Below are 8,380 nucleotides of genomic sequence, written 5' to 3' on the forward strand. Positions count from 1 at the left end.
TCCAGTTGACTTAGTTATTACAGTACATGGACCAGACTAAGGAAAATACACTGAAGGTCGGAGCTGGCAGAGCAGGGAGAGCTGCGAGGGAAGTGCTTTTGCCATCCCATGACATCATCCGTGCGTTAATTGGTCGCATTCCCGCGGATGGGAGGCACTGGCCGGTGTCCTTGGGCTCACTTCCGTGATACAGAACAGAGACAGTGCCTGTCTCCTGCCAGCCTCTTTCATTGCCAGCCTTCTGGCAAAGCTTAGGACATTTATAAAAACAGTACAGTACTTTATTTAGCCTCTAGTGAGAAAAAGTCACTTCACAGCTCCAGTTTAGGCACAAGGCACTAACAAGCAGATTAAAAAAAAATATCCCTTTACATAAAAACATTTCAAATGAATACATGAAAGTTGATTTGTATTCCAGATGACCTCGCAAACCAGGAGATTGAGCTGTGCCTTTTATGTCCACAGAAATGGGTTCAAATCCTGATTAGCCCATAGAGGAAATTCCATTTAATGGTGTAATTTTGGTGGGCTGAAAAGCTGTTCCCTGCCTAGAACCACCATCTATTATGGCGTGATTGGCAGTCTGTGTTCAAGACAGAACAAGAACTTCACCTCATCTCTACTCCTATTACTTCAGCCTGCCATGAGCTTGCAGTACCCAACCCTCAGCTCCCACAGAGCCTGAGAAAAGAGGGGATTTGTGGCATGAACAGAGTCCCCACAGCTATGCCCGGGCAGGGCAGAGCCTGCCTGCGGCTACTGGGGGCCATGGTGGGGCCAGGAGAATGGAGGGGTGGCACAAGGGAGCCTGAGAAAACAAGGAAGCTGTTGGAGGGAAGTTTCAATGGAAGGAGATGGAGAGTAGGTGAGGAAAGGAAAAAAAAGGAATGAGGATGGACAGGGAAAGAATGCATGGATAAGCAAAGGGTGGGATGAAGGTATGCCCAGAGCTGAAGGAAATAAAGCACAATGGGTGTAACTCTGTCTAAACAGCAGAAGGAAAAGTCAGCTGTGGGAGGGAGTCCCACAGGGTCATGATGTTACCAAATGTTCTCACTATGGCTGGTGGTTCTGGTATAGAAATGCCCTTGGACCTCACAGGATTGTTGTTTTCCCAAGTCTTCATTCTTCAGAGCACAAAACACTATTTTGCAGGGGAGCAGAAAATCTGCAAGACGGATCAGCAGCCAGCTCAGGCCTCCATCATATCTTTGCAAAGAAAAGATTAAGCAAAGAAAGGCTCATCTCCAGTCTAATCAGTGCAGTATTTCCACTTGGTCTGGATGTATTTCTCCTGGCAGTGGGAAAAGCCCATATGGGGTCCTGCCAGCTGTTCTCTGCAGGCAGAGCAAGTGGAGGAAAGCAACAGGAATTTTCACCGTGACACTGGTGAGCTTTATGACCCTGTTCAGTGACAGGCTGTGAGCAGACACAAAACTTGGTCCCTCTGAGTGCAGGAGTGGATGAGGGCAAGGAGGTGATGGCTATGAAGGTATTGCTGCCACACCAGGACAGCTTTTCAGCCAGACCTCACTGTTCTCTCTGTCCTTTTCTTAACGACCTCAGGCATGAGAACAAGGGATGTGCTTACAGGAGAACTGTTTGGGGTGGTCTTACTCAGGACAACAAATTCTGAGTTTAGAAGCGCATTGATAATGAGGGAAAATGTTACAAAGTCAGCCTGATGATGAAGTGCAAGCTACAGCACTCTGGGAGGACAAATACAAAAAGAGGATTTATCAGCTGGGCAGCAGCATCAGGAGGGACTGAGGGTGCAGAGGGGACAAAAGGCTGAGAGTAAGGACAATATCAGGTTTCCTTTCCTGGCTGCAATTCCTCCGGCTGTGAAAGCTGCTGTCCATTACCCTGTTGCTCATCATGTCCTCCCACCTCAGGTTTCAGCTTTTTCATACCTGTTTATCCTCAGCCTCACCTGGTGAGGTGATCAGGAAAGCCCTGTTATTTGAATTACTGCCTCTAACCTGGACTGTTCACCCAGACTGTGTTTGGGGCGATCCCCCAGCAGTTACGCTGCTGACCTGGGAGGGGGAGAGCCTGCAGCTGAGGGGTGGTGATAAGCAGCTGGAGTGGGTGAAAAGAAATAAACTTTTCACCCAGCTCAGCTGCAGGCAGAACAGGATGTGTGACTGCAACCTAAGACATAGGAGATAATTATTCTACTCCACTTGGCACTAGTGAGGCCTCAGCTGGAATAAGTGTCCAGTTTTGGGTACTGCGCTGTAAAGAAAAATGTAGACAAACTGGAGAGAGTCCAGGAGAGAGACATTAGAAATATCAGAGGCAAAGAAGGAACAACCTAGGAGGAAATGTTGAAAGGATTGTTTGTTTAGTCTGGGAACAGCAGAGTCTAAAGAAGAGCTGTGATAAAAATCTTGCAATATGTTAAAGTTTATTGTAAGGAGGATGGTGATAAATCTTTCCCTATGCTCACTGGGGGCTAGGGAAAGAAGGAACCAGCTTTATTTGCAGCTAATAAAATTTAGGTTTGACATAAGGAAAAACTTTCTAGATAAGAGGGTGATGCAGTAAAGCCAGGCAGGGAGTGGACGGGTCTTGTTAAAATTCACAAGGGTATTTTATTTTAATGAGCATAGAAAGAATAAAGATGTTTCTTCTGGGCTAACGCCTGGGACTGGGTTTCCACACGTTGAGAGTCCAACCATGTGGATGCACTTGCAAGGAACAGCTCTTGGCCTGCAAGCTCCAGAGCAGACACTCTCCTTTGTGACCAGCGTGTACAAACCCCAGCAGCTTGTGACTGATCTCTTTTTCTACATATTCCTGCAATTCAGATAAGCCATTGTGGAATACAAGGATCTGTATAAAATTTTTAAAATGCAGGAATAACCTTTCTCTTATGATTCCATTTCTGGCCCCACTGTATTTTTTCCCTGCAGGTTCATATGCTACATCTCTAATCCTTTGTCTGTAGATTTGGTGTGTGTGCACAGCCAGAGATATATACCCGATTGCTGTTAATCCTTTGAGTGTTTTTACATTATACAGCATATGTCCAGGGAAAGTTCTGTCATGTGCTTTAATGATACTCCCCGATCCTCCAGCAACACTCCTGGAAACAGAAAATCACACCATCCTGTTCCCATCCCAGGGAGTTCTCAGGCTGTGAATTGGGTTTTCTTCCACATCACAGAAGCAAAGAACTTCTGAATATTTTCAGAAGTTCAGTCTGATGTATTTGCAAACCTAGAAAAGAAATGGAAGGTTGGTCTAGAGGCTAGATATGGAGGAAGTCAGTACACAAAGGCCCCACACTGGGTCTTTGGACTTGCCTATGACCTCACAGGGGTTAAAATCTATGGCTGCAGCTGGTCAAAATGTTTTCCTGAGGCTTATGATAGAATGTGCCTTTTTGTCATGAAGTAAACTCTACCAGAGAATAAATATATTTGCTACTTTGAAGGTGGTGAGGCACTGGAACAGGCTGCCCAAAGAAGTTGTTGATGCCCCATTCCTGGAACTGTTCATGGCCAGGCTGTATGGAACTTGGAGCACCTGGAAGATGTCCCTGCCCATGGCAGGAGAGTTGGAATGAGGTGATCTTTCAGGACCCTCCCAATCCAAGCCTTTCTATGATTCTATGATTCTAATACTAATTGGCTTGGATTTTGAGTGTAACTTCAGGAATGAGTGCTTTGGATTTTCTGCTGCAGGGTTTTACTTTAGTTGCAAAATCTGTCAGATTTGTTTTACTTTAAATTCCCAGTATATGTGCTTAACCTTCATTGCACCTTGAGGTAATTTATCTGTAAATTAACACTAATCAAGAAACCTGAAGTCACGTGGGATGCTTCTTATATTTTGAAGATAAGTAATATTAAGCCTAAATCACATTTAAAGAGGATATTAATTGAAGTAGTAGAGCAGGACAAATCAGTAAAACAGAACAGCCAGTCAAACTGGGTTAAAGTTGCTTTGCTTTCTACAAAAGCAGAAAGCACACATGGAGTATTAATTACCATATTAATTAATATTTTTTACAGTTCTTTGCAGAATATAGGTGTCTACAGCATCTGTTGTGCAGAACCAAAAAATGGTCAGTCCTGTCTATTAAAATAAACTGAGAAGGGAAGCCATATGTCAGGAAGCTCCTCTGCTGGGGGCTTGCTGGGTCACAGGAGAACTCCTGGAGATGATTTGAGCCCACAGCTCCATGGTGAGGCTTCCAGCCGCTAACTCTTGGCAGTTCTGCAGGGGATTAGGATAACTGTGCTCCCAGGTCTTCCTGTTAGATCTGCGGCAACATGAAAGGTTTACTGGGATAGAAAGAGAAGACAGGAAAGGGTTGGAGGGAGGAGAGGGAGGACTCATCATCCTTGATGTAGATACTGCTGAACAACTGGACTTCAAAGACTCTGTTAGTCACCCCAGGCTCCACAAACAGTCAGTGGAGAGGAAAAAGAACTCAAGAAAGATATTTGTCTCAGGACAGGAAATGCCTGTTTCCCTGCTGCCTATATGTACGTGTAGGTACCTGGATACTGGTGAAGTTAGCTGAGGTGACCATGCATAGCCTATTGGGTATGGCAGTCTCCTGGGAGGAGAGATCCTGAGTTCTGGCCTCTGCTTCAAGGACTTCTGATGGAGTTTGTGCAGATTACAGGTCACATGGACACAAGCATTAGTGAATGCAGAGTGTCCCTTCTTCCTCCAGCTGAGGAGAGTGCATTATCCCAGCAGGTAGTGCATTATCCCAGGGGCTGAGGTACTGCTGAGGAAAGTAGGAAGTGCATATTTGAATGTCCTTTTACAGGAGAAGGAACTTGGTCCACGTGCTGCTTCCTGGAGAGTCCTTGGACCATTAAGCAACTGAAAGTGGGAACCACCTCCTGTACAGCCCCTGCTCTGTAAGACAGCAGCAGCTGCCATTACCTTCTGGGAGGAGGAAGACCTGCCAGGAGGTCTTGACATGACCCAGCAGCCTGGACAGACTGGTTGCTTCAGGGGGTTTAGGCTGAAGAGCAATTTCAGAGCCCCAATGGACTTGGAAGTGAGCTGAGTGCTGAACTTTCAGGCTTGTCAGGCCTCAGGCTCTACATAGGGAAGAGCACGAGACATCGCAGTTAAAAAGATTGGTTCTTCACTGTCCACACCTGACATCTGGGCAGAGCAAACCTGACATCTCTCACAAGGGTATCAAACCCAGCTCCTCTTGGCTTCCCCTGGGTTTCTGGCAGCCCTTGGATGATCCATGGTGGATCACAGGGATGGGGCACAGGCTGAAGGGCTCTGGGTGACAGCTGCTCCAGGGCACTGCTGTTTTTCCCAAGCCTTGCAGCACACCCCAGTAAAAGCCTTGCAAGCAGAAGGCTGTGCTGCAGACCAGTGGGAGGGAGAGCAGGAGGAGGAACGACACAACACATTACAGCCAGGGAAAAGGATTCTGCATCAGGGATTATGTAATTTTTGACATGTCCTACATATCACAATCCAGTACCAGGGAGCTCACGCTGTGCCCTGCCACGTTAGCAGGGTTCACTTTAGACAGTTACTGTTAAATGACATTCCTGTCCTTTCGGAGCTTCTCCAATTTCATGTGTACCACGTCCTTCTGGGGCAGCTCCTCAGATCCCGCGTGCTGCGTGGCACCAGGCTGGAGCCGCACACTGCATGTGCCCATGCCCAGGCAGTGCCAGGGGAAGCTGTTACCTTGTACTTCAGCTCCCTGCAGGAGGGAGGCTTATGGACGAGCCCTTCGCCCCACTGCAGGCCAGCACCCATTAGGACGTGGTTTGCATTTAACTGCACCTCCGGAATAGGAATCCTCATTTGGGAAGTAAAACCCTTTGGCACTGTTACCAGACCAAACCCATCCCTGCTAGCTTTATGGCCCCTGATGGCTTTTCCACATTTCACATGGGACTGAGCTCTCAAATGCATTTTACAAACTTGACCAACTCCCTCCACTATCTGCTGGGGTTCATTTTCCCACTGATATTTTGCTTATTCCAAATGAACTCCACACCTTTATCTTTTTTTCCCTCATTGTTTTTTTCTTTCAGCAGAGAAATGGGCAAGTGAAAGTGCATCACATGTACAGTCTGGGAAGAGCACAGAGGCAGCCAGGCAGCCATTGCGGGGGTTTGGCACCTTGCTCAGGAATGAGCACATGCAGGTAGAATGTTACTCCGCTGCTCCTGCTGAGCGCTCTGCAGTTCAGTCTCTGCTGAATCCCAAAGTCGAGCAAAAAGCAGCTGGTTAAGGTGGAATTTGAAAATCAGTCATAAGATAAACAGGTTGCAACATTAAGCACTCTCCAAGGGAAAAGCAGTGTGCAGCATATGTTCTTACTTTGGAAGATATTTAAAAAAAAAAAACAACTTTAATGGACTCTTCACTGGCTTATGGTAGCGGAGCTGTTAATTAATTAAATAACTATATGTGAATGGCATCCATTGGGAAAGAGCCTCACAGCTTCCAGATGCCAGTTATTGGCCCCATTACGGGCCTAAAACTATTACAGTAAATCATTACATGCTCCAAGATGAACTGGCACACTATTGCTGCGAGGAAGGATGGAGCTATTCTCACTTGTGCCATTTTGTGCCAGTTTTTATCTAGTGAGATTAATTAGTACTTTTAGAAGTGCAAGTCAGAGCTATAAAATATTAAAGGATATTCCATCAATGGAGTGGAGACCTGCTTAAGAAAGGCTTTTAAAACTTTTGGATGTTCACGGGTAGATAGGAGTTGAAAGAGATAATGAACAACATCTGATTTAGATTTTTTTTTTAAGAAAGGTCAGATTTATAGCTAGTGGGACTGCATGAAGCCTCCTTTATGTACTATGGGAATACTCAGAGGAGGACATTAAAGTTTATCACTGAAGTTCAGGTGCCAGGTAAGCAAACAGTTTCTCAGGCCAAAACCAATCATTTAAGGCAGTTATTCCAAAAAGAAAATAAACCAGAAAGTATTAAATAACCTTTTAGCCTGGGTCCCCTGCTGGGAGGGGAACATTTTCTGACATTGGATGGCAGCCTAGAATCTATGATCTGGCCTAGAAATGGCTTTTTTTTCTTCTTTTTTTAATTATTAAGCTATAAATTTTCACCCCAAATGACCACTACGGACCTTTCTGGTTTTTTTAGGCTGGGAGAGGGAAAACCACTGAGTCACCTACATCATCGCTTGCCCAGACAGAGCATCCTTTGAAAATCCTCTTGCCTGCTCTGTCTGTTCTGAAGCCCAAAAGCTGAGTACTGAAGAGGCACTTCAGGGACTGTTTATACAGTTTACCCAATAATTAGTTCTTAGAGACATTAATTCATGGATAGACACTTCCTCTGAGAAATTATTCCACAGCTGAAATTCCTCCCACAGCTGGATGAGGCAGGCTGAGCACATGGGGCTGGAGATTTTGCAGTCCCTCGGCCAGAGCTGGGGAGGAGCAGTGCCGAGGGACCTGCTGCTGACACTGTCCTCTTGCTCCAAGCCCTGCTCTGAACCATGTGCGAAATCTCTTGCCTGAACCTGAGTTCAAGCAGGGTTCAAGTGGGGCCAGAGAGACCAAGGGAGCTACAAGGAGCCACCTTTGCTGGTGCTGGTAACCAGCCCTCCCACGCAGCCCTGCTGGGGCAGACTGAGAGATGCCATCACTGATAGGCCTCTGCTGCTTAACACAACAACCTGTTTGTCCAGAAGGACAGACAGGATCTCCCCCGGCTCAGTGGGAAAGCATCCCAGACTGTTCTGGAACAAAAAGCCTCCACACTGCCCCGGGACATGGACGAGGGGTGGCCAGGGGGCTGTGGGTGAAATGCAGCTCTGCTGCTCAGCCACATCACATCCAGGTCAGCCTGGCTTGGAGGACAACATTCCTTCCCTACACCATGGTGTATAGGGCACAGGGTAAACCATGTGTCCAATAGGTCTTCAGCAAGGGTAGAAAAATCAGGTGTTGATTGCTTGGGGGAGAATCACAAGAGAATGGATATGTCAGGAAAACCAACCTCATCTCGCTGCTTCTCCTAAAGCAAAGGTAAGGCCACATTCACACAAATCCTACAGGGAAGTGGGACTTACTGTATGAGAAAAGCATGAGTGAGGGTTTGCTGACTAACTCCTAGTTAAAGGAAACAAATTGATTTATTATATGAGCATGACAAATTGAGACACCGATCTTCCAAGTCAGGCTGTGTGAGCAGCTCCCCGTGTCCACGTGGCTCTGATACAGCCCAGTAAGGCTGACAGCTGGGACGTGTAGTTGCCAAACTGGGAATATTGCTGGCTCGACTGCAGAAGGTTGGAAAGTTTGTGGTTATACTTTTCTGATGCGCCTGAGATTTGGGTAGGAGCCACGGGAGCTACGGCTCCTCTGCTGAGGCACAAGGACAGGCAG

Source organism: Corvus cornix, chromosome 2 (genome assembly GCF_000738735.6).
Source record: "Corvus cornix cornix isolate S_Up_H32 chromosome 2, ASM73873v5, whole genome shotgun sequence".
In the NCBI taxonomy this organism is placed as follows: domain Eukaryota; kingdom Metazoa; phylum Chordata; class Aves; order Passeriformes; family Corvidae; genus Corvus; species Corvus cornix.